Below are 15,282 nucleotides of genomic sequence, written 5' to 3' on the forward strand. Positions count from 1 at the left end.
CTTGCTCTTCTCTTTGCGTTTTCACTTTCTGCTAGTAAAATTTTCACAGTAAGGACTTAAGAAGTGCATCTAATTATATAACCACTTGAAATGAAATATTGATTTTAGATGGTTTCTGTTTGAAATTCAGTTTATGTTCTTGATTGTAATCTTACATGGAAAGATAACAATCGAATTCGAGCATTCTCCCTATGTAATAATGATTTGAGAATTTTAATTGTATAGATTTGTTAGAGAAAAGAATGAAGAATATATGTGCCGTGGAGATTTTTCCTTACTTAATACTAATGAATTTGATTAAAAGATTTTGCATTGTATTTATGTAATAAGAATGTTTGCTTATTAGTTGATACACGATTTATTATTATTATTTTTATCATCTAAATTAAACCCTCAGGGTGTATTGGGTTTGTGACTGTGTCCTGTGATAAGACCAAGGATATGATAACCAATCCGATTAATTAATTGGTTAAAAGACTGGTTCAAATATTTAATGGTTAAATTGGGGTTCAATCTTCAATGTAGTTGAATTGATTTAAATAAATATGTCATAATTAATTAATTTATCAATATGATTTTCTAGAAACAAAAAATTACTAATTCAATATCAGTAAAATCTAAAACTCGACATTTCTATGTATCAAATTAAGAATGTCATAAACCATAATATAGCAGCAACAATGGCAAAATACTAATTCTTATTGCATAAGCAAAAAAAAGTTTGTAGAAATATTTGGAGGGAGGGATGGTGATAGCAAAAATTCAGTGTGAAGGAACGAAAATTAACCAAAACAATAGAAGAAAAAATTACAAAATCAATTTAAAAAAAAAAACAAAATTTGATACGGGATAATATGTACAATGGCTAAATTTGTAATATGTTAGAATAGCTACTGTGGGCTTCAATTGTATAATCGGCATGCCTTGTAACCTTTATTCACGGTAAGTTTTGATTGAATGGCTAAATATGTTGGCTACTTGTCTCTGAATATGTTGCATCCGCGTTCGAATATTGGCGATGTAATGTCTAAAATTGAGGGCCGATAATCTGTTAACGCCTTCTTCTTCATTCTATTATATGATAACGGTTGAATGAACAAAATGTTTTAAAAGTTTATTTTTTTAAATCCTAAAAATTGAATTTTAGTCTAATTTTTTATGCACCTTTTATATAATTATCCAAATATTTTTATAAAAATTCGAATAAAATAAATAAGTTATTTGTTAAATATAAAAGTCGTTTTTCACTTCTAAAAATATCATATTTTGGTTATTTTTATAATATTTTTAAATTCTTCAAAAATTTATTTATTGTTCGTATTTTTTGAAATTATTTTTGTTATCAATATAAATTATCGGGTGCTATTTGGATGGTTTAAACTAAAGTTGGCTAAAAACGTCTTTAATTTAAAAATATGAGCTTTATAATAGAAAATAAAATGGCATTAGAATTATATTATTCTTGAAGGGATTTATTATTACTTTCGAAACTCGAAAAAGAAATCACTTTCTATTAACTTAGAAAGGCAGCTCTAGTCTATTATCATTTTATTAGAAACCAATAAATCAGAAGTATTTTTGGTGACCATAAATCAGAAGTATAATAATGTAACAGAAATTTAGAAAGGACCTGTTTTATTTTGTTACAGTTACTACACATATAAGTCTTTTTGACTTATAAGTTTTATAAGTTGGACTAAACCCAACAAAAACTACGCTGACCCACAAAAGTGTGTTAACACGCGCATCACGTTTCCAAAGCGCTCTTTCATCATTATGAACGATTTTTCTTCTTCTTCCTCAATGAAAACTACAACTGTCATTTTTTCTTCGCGTTTCTCCTCATCTTCCTCTTCTTCTTTCTTCTTCTCCTTTTTCCGTGTTTCTCCTCCTTTTTCTTCGCATGTTTCATCTTCATCGTCGTGTTTCTCTTCCTTCTTCTTTTGATTTTGCAACATTATGTATTTTTTTCTTCTTATTTGATTTTTTCCTCCTAAAAAGAATTATAAGAATATGAAATAAGAAGATGGAAAAGAAGAAGCAACAGAAGATAAGGAGGAAGAAGAGGAAGAGTTATGAATTATGTATAACTTATCAGAATAACAATACACCCAAATATCTTTGTTTTACACCTAAATATTTTCGTGTTACACCCAAATATCTTCGTTTTACACCCAAATTTGCTGCAAATACAGAAATGAGTTATGCTACGTGTATACTAAAATCAACCACCAAAGTCAGCCACCAGTATAAAATACATACTGGAATACAAATATACATTTAAAATAAATTAAACCACACATGTATTTATACACAAATACATTGGTGGATGATTTTAGTAGCTGATTTTAGTGTACAAATAGCATTTTGGTACAGAAAAATATTTCCTCTAAAGCTGCATTTTTTTTCTTTTTCTTCTTCTTTTTCTTATTTCTTTCTTTCTTTTAGTTAAATGAATGTAAGTTCACCCTCTTTCAAGTAATTTTGCAGCATTATGTGTTTTTTCTTTTTCTTTATTTGATTTTTTTGTTTTTATTCTATTTAAGAGAGTAAAACAAGAAAAAACTTGAGAAGGTAAAATAAAAAGGAAAAGATGAATAAGAAAAAGAAGAAAAAGAAGATGGCGATGATGATGAAAAAAAAAAAGAATCAACAGAAGATGAGGAGGAGGAAGAGAAAGAATTCTAAATTATGCAGAACTTATCAAAATAAAAATACACCTAAAATTTCTTAAAATACACCCAAATATCTTTGTGTTACACCCAAATATCTTTGTTTTACACCCAAATTTGCTGCAAATACAGAAATAAATTATGCTACGTGTACACTAAAATCAACCGCCAAAGTCAGCCACCAGTATAAAATACATACTGGAATACAAATATACATTGAAAATAAATTAAACCACACATGTATTTATACACAAATACATTGGTGGATGATTTTAGTGTACCAATAACATTTTTGTATAGAAAAATATTTCCTTTAATGCTGCATTTTTTTCTTCTTCTTTTTCTTATTTCTTTCTTTCTTATAGTTAAATGAATGTAAGTTCATCCTCTTCTAAGTAATTTTGGAGCATTATGTGTTTCTTCTTCTTCTTTGTTTGATTTTTTTGTTTTTATTCATGTTAAGAGAGTAAAACAAGAAAAAACTTGAGAAGGTAAAACAAAAAGGAAAAAATGAATAAAAAAAAGAAGATGGTGATGATGATGAAAAAAAAAGAGGCAGCAGAAGAAGATAAGGAGGAGAAAGAGGAAGAGTTTTGAATTATGCAGAACTTATCAGAATAAAAATACACCAAAATATCTTCGTTTTACACCCAAATATCTTCGTGTTACACCCAAATATCGTCATTTTACACCCAAATTTGCTGCAAATATAGAAATGAGTTATGTTACGTGTACACTAAAATTAGCCATCAAAGTCAACCACCAGTATAAAATATATACTGGAATACAAATATACATTGAAAATAAATTAAACCACACATGTATTTATACACAAATATATTGGTTGCTGATTTTAGTGTACAAATAGCATTTTTGTACAGAAAAATGTTTCCTTTAATACTGCATTTTTTTCTTCTAAATTAAACCACACCTCAACCACTTAAATTGGATTCAAAATAATAAAAAGAGGAGAAGACTTGTATGAGAAAAATACTTGTATGTGGAGAACAAACTGCTCATAAACACCACAGAGGAATTGTAAAATACACAAAAAATACACCATATTAAAACAAGCATAAACTATAGAATGCAAATACAACTATAAAACCATCATAAAAAAATGACAAAAATCAGATTCATGAATCATCATTAAACAGAAACTAAAACAATCCAACTAAAACAATAAGACAATTCACCCTTAGTGAGATGAAAAGTCATAAACTGTAAATACACCAAAACTTTCCTGAAATACACCCAAATATTCATGATTTATACTCGAACGTCTGATATAAAATGTAGAAAATTCATCAGAACTAGTACATTAGATTCAATTCAAACAAAAAATAATGAACAGCAAATTTCACAGACAAGGTTCATGCATTATTTAGCTACACAATTATAAACTGCTAACTGGATCAAATTCAGATTCAATTATTAACTGGAACTAAACCACACCTTAGGAACTTCATTGGATTCAAATTCGAAATCTACTTCGCTCTAGTTCAGCTGACAATCTGAAGTTGAATCATCCATTATCTTCAAAACGATTTCAGAGCTTTATTTCAGAAACAATGGAAAATGAGAAAAATGAAGAAAGAGAACAGAGAGAGAAACTTATGTAAATGGCGAAGGAGAAGGGAGAGAAAACGCACGAAAGAGATCGAAGAGAGAAGGCAAGAAAATGCAGAAGAAATTCAAAAAAGGAAACGAAATCCTTTCGAAAAAGGAAGCTATATATTCGCGCGTTGATTGATTGAAAAATCTGTTAAAAAAGCGCGTGAAACATACGTGCTATAAGAAGCGCGTTTTAGGGATAAAAAATATTGAGGACTTGTAAAATTTGTATAGTAAAAAAGCTTGTACGTGGAGATTATTTCTATGGATATATTTTCTTTACGATACAATTTATCCAAACTGAAAAGTTGCAATTTTATTTTAAGTTTCTTATGGGACTAATAAATTATGAGAACAGTTTAAAAAATATATATTATGGCCATTATATCATTTTTGTTAACCTTGAATCCTCAAGAGATATTTCCATGTTAACATTACCATGCGTAATTTGTTTAATTTAATAAACTTGTGTCTGTTTCTCCATATCTTCATTATTGTCTGACGTGAGATCCACTATGAAATTTTCATAAAGGCATCCAATAAATATAAAAAGTTATTGCAAATTTCATCATGTAATAATAAAAGAATTGATTGAAGAAACTAATTGTCTTTCTCTATCAATTAAAAAACAAGACAAGGACAATCCCATATGAGGGATTATAATAAACATGAGATTGGTTGAAGAATCTATAAACAAGGAGGAAACAAAGGGTTTCGTTAATGGTGACGAGAGGATAGTGTTACCACCAACAACAAACGCATCACGCATGATATATCGGATAAAAAAATATTATTTACACACTAAAATAAACTATTAGAATTAGTCAACATGTATTTATATATGTGTAATAAGAGTAATATTATATTATTAGTAAATATTATTATTTTTAATTAGCACTCAGCTAATAATAATTTATACTCTATACAAAAAATATATAATTTACACGTATATTTACTTGAGTTTTACATATATGAATTAATATAATTTGTACCTATGAATCAATATAATTTACATTTATGTTTTTTTAAAATTTGTACACATAAATTAGTAAAATAATAATTTAGTATTTGTATTTATCAAATGATGGTCAAAAATATTAAAATTGTTGGCCCCAAAAAATTCTCTACATATAATTTAACTTTTTTTAATATATATTTTATATTTTAATATGTATTTTATCATAATGACTAATTTTAATAATTGATTTTAACGTACATCTAGTATAGTTATATCAAATATATATGTCATTAAGGGAATCTTGGGTAACCTTAGTTAAGTAGAATGCTAAACTAAATTGGCTAAGGTTCGAAATAAAGTAGTAAAATTTTTAAAATGTATATTTTGCTAAATAAATTTCTTACAAGTAAAAAGAACCGAAATATATATTATAAAGATATGAGTTCGAATTTTTTTCTCTATATAAAAGTGAGTACCGACTAAATTATTATCTATTTTGACCACAAAAAACTCAAACCATTCTTTGTGAGATAGTACGTCCTCTCCATCATCTCCACTGTTAATTGTCCATAATAAAAATTGCTAATTAATACGCAAAGACGAAAGTTGTTAATGGCCTAAAAAAAAAGGCTGAATCTAAGACCACTTTTTAAATTTTTTGAACTTAATCATTAAAATAGGTTAAATCTTAGATGTTATAATATCTATTAAAATAATTATGTAAGAGATCTTTTATTTTTGTCTTCTAAAAATAGAATAAAAGACAAAACAAAGAAGAATAATTTGTACTATCATATTTTAAGTGAAGAATAATTTTCTAGACTAGACTTTTAATATTAAAGTATTATTTCAATTTAACAAAAAAAAAATTTGAATTTTATGACACAAAATAAAAATATAATAAAAAATTTGACATATTTTAATAACTTTTTTTTTAAGTAAATCTCTCTTTGTCTTTTCTCTTAATAGTTTTATTAATGTGTTAGAATGAGAAAATGAGAGAGAATGAAAGAATGAGAGAATTATAGTGGCTCTATGGTATGAACTAGAAGAGAGAATGAGAGAGAGAGAGCAAGTGAGGGGAAACATGGGGTGGGGGAACAATGAGAGGGGTAGCAATAGACAAACGACCAATCACGGAAAGGACCCTAGAATCTGGAACAAGGAAGAGTATCATCGATTGGAGCTAGATTCTTTCTCTGTATTTGTAGACAATCTTCCGGTGGATATATCAAAAAGAAAAATTTCAATCTGTTCAATTGAACAGGCAGGATTATAGACATTTACCTGTCAAGGAAGAACAAGAATGGACAGATATATCTCTTTGCATTTGTGCGGTATACCACAAAGGGAGGAGCGTTGAAGGCTATTGCATAAATGAATAATATGGTGCTGCGGGGGAAAAGAATGTTCGTAGCAGAAGCAAAGTACAGAAGAAGATCCGACGTGAAAGAGACTAAAGGAAAAGAAGTAGAAAGCGTTACAAGACAAAGGGAAGAAGGTAGCCTACAGCAGTAGCATAGGGAGCCAAGAAAGGAAGAAGAGAAGGTGGAAAAGACTCCGAGAGAGCCGGTTGTTAAGGACACAAATAAGAATGGGTGGACCAAGAAAATAGAAATTTCAGTGGCAAAAGATAATGTTGTATGGCTACAAAGGAGTATTGTGGGTGGAACAAAGACGATGATCAATTTTCAGACACTCCGACAAAAGATTCATAATGAATGGCCATGCGTAACGCATGTACGGGAATTGGGCGCCTACAAAGTAATGCTAACGTTTGACACGGTGTCTAGTGCGGAGGAAGCATACACTTTCAGAATGAACAAGCTTTTAAAACTGTTACATATGATATGGAGATGGGATGAGAGTGAGAGGAGTGAGACAAGAAGAATATGGTTAGAATGCTATGGAGTACCGCTGCATGCTTGGTCAACAGAGACTTTTACCAAACTGGGAGATCAATGGGGGGAGGTGGTAAAGTGTGACAACTTAAAATCATGTAACTCGTTTAGTGTTGGACGAGTTATGATTGACACTTGTATGTTCGGTATGATTAATGAGTGGATTCATATCACTATTGGAACGAGCGGATTCGATGTCCTTGTAAAAGAGGCGGGTGGAGAGGTGTATGGAGAAGAATGCTTTCCGGACCTGAAGGTCGACGAAGAAGCTGGTCGCGTAGTGGTAAGGGAAGATAAGCAGCAGGATAATGGAAGAGACGAAGTTAGTAGCGGAGCAGAGCCAATGGCAGTCAGTAGGGATCCGGCAGAGTCGGGATTCTACCGTATTAATTAAATGAATGGAATTTCCAAAATTCAAATAGCAATTATGTGAGTAGTAATGATGCCCTAATTAAGGGAAAGGAAAATTTCAAGGCGTCAGTTGCAAATCAAACAGACGATGACTTGGATTGCACGTTATCATATAATTACGAGGAGATTGGAAGATATTATTCCTTTTTTGGTCAGGAAAAAAGGCATTCAAAATTCAAGGGGAGAGTTATTAACGGGCTGAAAACAAAAAGGCCCAACAAATTAAAACATGATGGTGGCAAAAATAAGAAGACCAAGGCCCAAAGGAAGGAGGTTGGCCTTGTGTTATCAGATCCGGGTAGGGCTGACCCGGTTCCAGAGACAGCGACCCGGTTTGGTGTAAGTGCGAAGAACCCAGCGCATCCACTAGCAGTTGCATGACGCCAGCAGAGAGAAGATGAAGAGAACCTGGGCAAGCGTGCGGGCATCCAAATTGAGCACGGCGTAGTGCAAGGAACCGTTGGAGAAGCAACGCGCGAGGGACGACCTGCAGTGGTGGACGAGGAGGACGGACTAAGAGGCAGCCATGAGGAGTGCGAACAGGCTGTGACCCGGTTGAACGAGTGCCCTCGGAAACCACCGTCTCCCTTAACCCTTCCAGGACGTCAGCGGAGAGAAGAGGATGCGATACTATGCGGGCTTGCAGTAGTAGCACATCGTGACTGTGGCGAAGTGCCAGGAGACACTGTAGAAGAAGGGAGCCATGGTCAGTATGCCGGTGTCGAGGCGGAGGACGAAGCAAGGTGCGGACATGAGGAGCACGAATAGGATGCAGGAGACGCTACAACTGACCACCAATTAGAAATTACCAATAGGAAGAGCAGTAATTCGGAGCAAGTTGAGATGGAAGGAAGAGGGCTGGTTAGAGAAGTACATATGTTATATGAAGGTACAATTGAAATGACAAAAATGGGTGCACAAGAAGAAGGAAATGCAACCGGTGATACAGAAGAGGCAGGAAGTTCATGGTAGGGGAAGTCGTGGGTCTGGGAGAAGATTTTGGGATTGGGAAAGCAAGAGAACCTGAGGACCAAGTAGTGGAAGAGTTTGGCTCAGAGGTGGATATACACGAAGACACAGCGATGTGCAGAGGTAATAAGCAAATGCGGAGTTGGGAGGAGGAAATGGCAGAGAATAAAAAAGCCTGGAAACTGGCGGTCGAAACAGGAGCAATACCATGCAGTGATGAGGAAGACATCATAGCAATCTTTCAGGAGAAAAACGAGGCCATAGCTCTGAAGTGAAGACAGTCAAAACAAAAGGAGAAAACCAGAAGAAGTCGTCCAAAATGCCGTAAGCAGGTGTGTAATAAAGTTTATAAATGATTTTAAACTCTTGGAATGTTAGGGGGTTGAGAGGTGTTGCAAAACTGAACATGATAAAAAAACTTCAAAAATAAGTTTAGATTAGATATGTTGGGGTTGATAGAAACAAAAAAAGAAGTGGTGAACAAATATGATGTAGATAGAATTTGGGGTAATGATAGAGCTTGTTGGGAGTGTGTTACTTCTGTTGGAGCTTTCGGAGGTCTACTATTAATTTGGGATGAATTAGCATTAAATTGATGAATTACTATAAAGGAGATAGGTGGTTATGTGTAGAAGGAGTGATGACCAAAGATAATTTTCACTGTGCAATTTGTCTGGTGTATGGCCCGCATGTGAGAGACGAAAAACTCTTACTGTGGGAGGAATTAAGCTATATTACAGGATTGTGTCAAACTCCATTTTGCTACATAGGAAATTTCAACGAGATTGTGCGTGTAGAGGAAAGAAAAGGGGCGACCAACTTGTCAGCTTCTGCTGAAGATTTCAAAGCATGGCTAAATGATATGGAGTTGGTGGACTTGGCAATCAATGATCGCAAGTATACATGGTTTCGAGGCCAGTCATGCAGTCGTATTGATAGAAGCCTGGTTAGCTTGAAATGGCTAGATGCGTACCCAAATACTCGCCCAAGAGGAGGCCCGCGGGGCTTATTAGATCATTGTCCTCTGATAGTGGAAGATAGAAGAATAGCTCAAGGACCAAGACCGTTCCGAGTTTAAACGCATGGTTCACGCATGAAGGCTTTCTAAAGATGATGAAGGAAGAATGGAGGGGATTGGGAGATGTGCAGTTCTTGGATAAACTGAAAGCGCTGACAAAACCACTGGGTAGATGGCACAAGCAGCACTTTGGAAATATACGTGACAAGATCCAAAGGTTTGAGGACGAGATCAAGAAAGTGGATGATATAGTTAGCAACGGAGTATATGATGTTACAGTAGAAGCAAGAAGAAAGGCATTGGTAAGATGCCGTGAGGTATGGTATGAAAGGCAAGATATACACTGGAAGCAAATGTCTAGGTCTAAGCATGCCAAGGAGATGGATAGGAATACCAGATACTTTCATAATATTGCATCAGCAAGAAGAAGGAATAACCGGATCGAGTCTTTAATGATTAATGGAAGGTTGGTAAGGAATCATGCACGGATTAAGGTTGCTATTAGAGATTTCTACAGGAAGCTATACCACAAGGACGAGTCGCCAAATATCGGTTTTCGAGATGGTTTAGTTAATCGCTTGGAGATGGAGGAAGCTCAAGCACTAGAGGTGTTACCGACGGAGGAGGAAATAAAGGAGGCAGTATGGGACTGTGAATCATCTAAGGCTCTGGGTAGTGATGGATACAATATGAATTTTATAAAAAGATGTTGGGAGGAGATTGGAGTGGAATTCACTAAAGCTATGATGAGCTTCTTTGAGACGGAGAGATTTCCAGCAGACTCCAATATTACTTGGGTAGCGTTGGCTCCGAAGTATGTGGGCGCGAAGGAGATAAAGGACCTAAGACCGATCAGTATGGTAGGCTGCATCTACAAGGTCATATCAAAAGTATTGACAAGAAGAATGAGGAGTGTAATGCTAGGGTTAGTTGGAGAATCACATAGTGCATTTGTCAAGGACAGGCGAATACATGATGGAGCATTAATTGCATGTGAAACTATACAGTGGCTGAAACTGAAGAAGAAGGCATCAGCTATAATCAAATTAGACTTCCAGAAAGCCTATGATAGAGTCAAATGGAATTTTGTTGATATTGTATTGGAAAAAATGGGGTTCGGAAGAAGACGGAGGGCATGGATTACAGAGTGCATTAGATCAGCTTCTATATCTCTAATGGTTAATGGAGCTCCATCAAAACCGCTCAAGATGAAAAGAGGGCTTCGACAAGGTGACCCGTTATCACCTTTTCTATTCGTTCTCGTTGTAGATGTGCTGAACAGGATGATCGGGGAGGCGGTAAGAAATAGGAGAATATCTCCTCTCTTAGTTGGCAGGGACAATATAGAGTTATCCCACCTTCAGTTTGTTGATGACACTATACTGTTCTGCCCACCAAAGGAGGAGACAGTGAGAAATTACAAGAGACTCCTGAGGTGTTTTGAAGTTATGTCGGTTTTGAGCATCAACTTTGACAAGTCTAGGTTGATACTGGTAAATTGTAGTCATGTTCGTGGAGAGATATTTGTCACTTGCAAATCAAGGATCAACATGTTAAACAGAGGATGATTGACGGGTTGGCTATAGAAGTAGGCGATGGTAGACTAATCATATTTTGGGAAGATACATGGCTACAGTTGGGGAAGCTGAAAGACTCCTTTCCAAGACTCTACTTAATTTCAGATAATAAGGGATCTGTGATTGGGGACTGTGGATTTTGGGATGGGATATAGTGGGTTTAGAACTTCCATTGGAGGAGGGAACTCCGTCAATGGGAGACTGACAGTTTGAACTAAATGCTTGAGACATTGCAAGCTGTGAGACTGATAGCAGACACACAAGATAGAGTGGTGTGAAAATTTGATAAGGAAGGCGTTTATACTACTAACTCATTTGTGCAGGTTTTGCAAGTACAGACATTGACAAATGATATTCTCAGCTATAAGTTCACAAACGGAATCTAGAAAGGAATTGTCTCGCCTAGGGTAGAGTTGTTTGCTTGGTTTGTGCTTCTAGGCCGAGTTAATACAAAGGATTGCTTGAGCAGATTAGGCATTATCAAACAAAGTGATAATATTTGTGTTATGTGTAGTAAGGAAATTGAAAATGTACAACATTTGTTTGTTATGTGTGAATATGCTTGGCAGGTGTGGGGCGCATAGATAAGTCATGTGGGTAGTGTTTGGAGCATCCCAGGCTCCGTAAAAGAACATTTTGAGAGCTGGAGGACGATGACTTTGAGAAAAGATGTGCGAAAAATATGGTTAGTGGGATTCTTCTCAGTTATATGGAACATCTGGTTGTATAGAAATGAGGTCATTTTTCAGAACAAGGCAGTGAAAGTGGTAGATTGTGTTGTTAGGACATTTTCTTGCTCAAGAGAGTGGTGCAAAAAGTAACCGATATTGTTGATGGCTATGTCGGAAATAATGTAGAAGTTGCAAAATTTTATTTTATGTTTCTTGTATGCTCCATTGATTGTGTTGAACTTATTTTCCTTCAAAAAAAAAGTTTTATTATTGTGTTACATATTTATCTTTTTTTATGAAAACACAAAAAAATATACTAAAAAACAGTAATAGATTCAGAAAATTTTGTTAATGTAGACAAAATACATATAGGCTTGATCTAGTTCACCTAAATCATAAGTTTCGGAATTTTTGTTTCTGTAGTATAAATTTATTATTATTATTATTATTATTATTATTATTATTATTATTATTATTATTAGGTTTAATTATTCTGTTGGTCTCTATAGTTTTGCAAAATTTTTAATTAGGTCCCTATACTTTTTTTCCTTTTAATTGAGTCCCTATACCATATTAAATTTTTTAATTAAGTTCTTATTAACGGTAAAAGTTAAAAAAACGTTTATAAAATATAAATTTACTAATTTACCCTCACCCCTTCTCTTTTTTCTTTCACCCTCACCTCCATCATCTTCTCGCCCTCTTTTTCTGTCTCCACCCTTCTTCTACCAACAAGCTCCCTTCTTTCATGGAAAAAATGGTCATACAACACAATTTGCTATCACTTCACACTTTACACTTCCATTCTGAGACTCCCAATTTGTACTATGACACATTTCATCCCACAATCCACTTCTAGATACCATCATCATCATTATCACTCCCTAAACCAATGATCTCCCGCTACAGCATAGTCCAATCTCACCACCCTAATTTCACAATCTCATACCTGATTGACTCATGTGGTCTCTCTCCAGACACTGCTACTCTTACTTTCCAAAAGCTTCACCTTCAAAGACCAGACTCAGTTCTCACCCTTCTCAGGGAGCATGGTTTCATAGATACCCAGATTTCAAATCTCATCAGAAAACGCCCATTGCTCCTCTTAGCAAACCTAGATATCCTCTTGCCAAAGTTTCAATTTTTTCTCTCCATTGGGATTTCCAATACCAACCTCGCAAGAACCCTAACCGCTGACCCAACCCTTTTGACCCGGAGCTTGGAGAAACAGATCATACCCTCTTACAATTTCCTCAAGAGTGTGTTGATTTCTGATGAAAAGGTTGCAGCTTCATTGAAGCACACATCTTGGGTCTTCCTCGAAGATCACAAGAAGAACCTCGTACCAAACCTCAATCTCCTAAAAGAGATGGATGTTCCTGAATCATGTGTTACGCTGTTACTGACTCATTTTCCGGAGGCATTGATGCAGAAAAAGGAAAACTTTGCAAAGCTTTCTAAGGAGATTAAAGAAATGGGGTTTAATCCAAAAAAGACAACTTTTGTGTTGGCCATTCATGTGTTCTCAGGTGAGGGTAACAAATCCATATATAACCGCTGTTACGAGGTTTATAAGAGGTGGGGTTGGTCAGATGATGACATCCTTATGGCATTCAAGAAGCACCCACATTGTATGATACTTTCAGAGGATAAGATAATGAAGACAATGGATTACTTGGTGAATAAGATGGGTTGGCTTTCAGGGATGATTGTTAGGTGCCCAGTGGTGTTGTTTTTTAGCTTGGAGAAGAGAATTAAACTTAGGTGCTCTGTTGCTAAGGTTTTGTTGATGAAGGGATTGATTAAGAGGAAGTTGAGCTTGTCCACTTTGCCAGTTTCTTGGAGAAGTATGTGATCAAGTATGAGCTGCAGGTGAATCGAGTTTGGGAAGTAGAAGGAAAGGTGGTCAGGGGTGGAATGAGGGGGTGCGGTGGAGGTGGGAGGAATGAAGGTGAGAGAGAGAAGCAGGAGCAGAGGAGGGAGACGAAAAGGTGGAAAAAGAGTAAATGGTTAATTTTGTCTTTCTCAAAATAAAAAAGAGACACAATTTATGAATTTAGAAAAAAATTGAGGAAATATTCAATTTAGGAATGGAATATTCTGTTAAATCAAACGGTTTTGTTACGGTAAGGATCTAATTGAAAAAAAAAATTGGTGTAGGAATTCAATTAAAAGGAAAAAAAGTATAAGGATTTAATTGAAAATTTCGCGAAACTATAGGGACTAACATAGTAATTAAACTTTATTATTATTATTATTATTAAATAAAATGAAATAAAAAACTAAAAGTGTATGATCATGAGTGATGATGAGTGAAACAAACCACTATTACTCTACTAGTACTGGTTGATAGTTTTTTGGGATAGATGAAGAAGATGACATCATTCCCAAGGAAATTTGGTGTTGCTCTTGTATTTGATGATGATGATTGTAATGATGATACTAAAAGTTGTTTTTATTGGTGGACTGATTTTTATTTTACCTATAATTATCCAAATTGAATAAAAACTTTTAAAATTATAAAGGATCAAGAAAGTGAAATCGACTACTTAATTTTATAGTTTGTTTTGGAGAAGTTAATGTATTACAAATTTTATACTATATGCGGTAAAATAATAGTTTTTATAATCGAATCGGTCAAGAATTTATTAATTCAACTGATAAATTATTGGTTAAATTGGTTGATTTGATTTTATATAAATATAAAAATATAAAATAATTAAAAATTAAAAATTAAATTTAAAATACATATTTTTATTAATATTTAAGAATAATTAAGTTTTAAATTCTAAAAATAATTAATATAAAAATAAATATAAAATTTGTTAGTATTATTACAATAATATCTTAATTTAATACCATAAGAGTAACAATTATATGAGTATATTATCCAATTAATTCACAAAATTTATCATCTAATCATAATATCAGTAAATTTTAACACTAATATTAAAATAGATCACTTTAATCACAATACTAACCTCAAAATAAATCAAGCATATTAATAAATTTTTAAGTAAAATTTATATTTATATTAATAATTTACATAATTAAAATATAATTAATTCAAAAAATAGAGAATACAAATTTTTTAAAAATATTTATTATATAATTAATTTTTGTCATATATAATATAAAAAATATAATAGCTGAGTGACAATTAAAAAGTACCTCAATCATGATTGTTCGGTTCCATTTTTATGGATAAAATTGAGCATAATACTAGTTAAATAAATAAACGAACGAGACAAATATTAAATAAAATGTACTCAAACAAGCAAAATATATCGTACTCAAACATGTATTTATTACTCCTAAATTATTTATATGTTATAATACAATTATATGATTTAATGAATTATTTATTTTTTATTTAATTTTAGAAATAATATAATAATAATTTTATAATTGTACTATAATATTATAAAATATTAATATTTTTTAAATTATTTAACCAATATATTAAAATAATAAAATAATAATTTAAAATA

General features: G+C 33.2%; 1 pseudogene; it reads left to right on the top strand.

Annotated features, from left to right (window-relative positions):
• Nucleotides 1-12,548: 12,548 nt before the first annotated feature.
• LOC107647366 (uncharacterized) lies at nucleotides 12,549-13,825 on the top strand (annotated as a pseudogene).
• The last annotated feature ends 1,457 nt before the right edge of the window (nucleotides 13,826-15,282 follow it).

This window comes from Arachis ipaensis, chromosome B6, assembly GCF_059453495.1.
Source record: "Arachis ipaensis isolate K30076 ecotype BB chromosome B6, ASM5945349v1, whole genome shotgun sequence".
NCBI classification, from domain to species: Eukaryota; Viridiplantae; Streptophyta; class Magnoliopsida; order Fabales; family Fabaceae; genus Arachis; species Arachis ipaensis.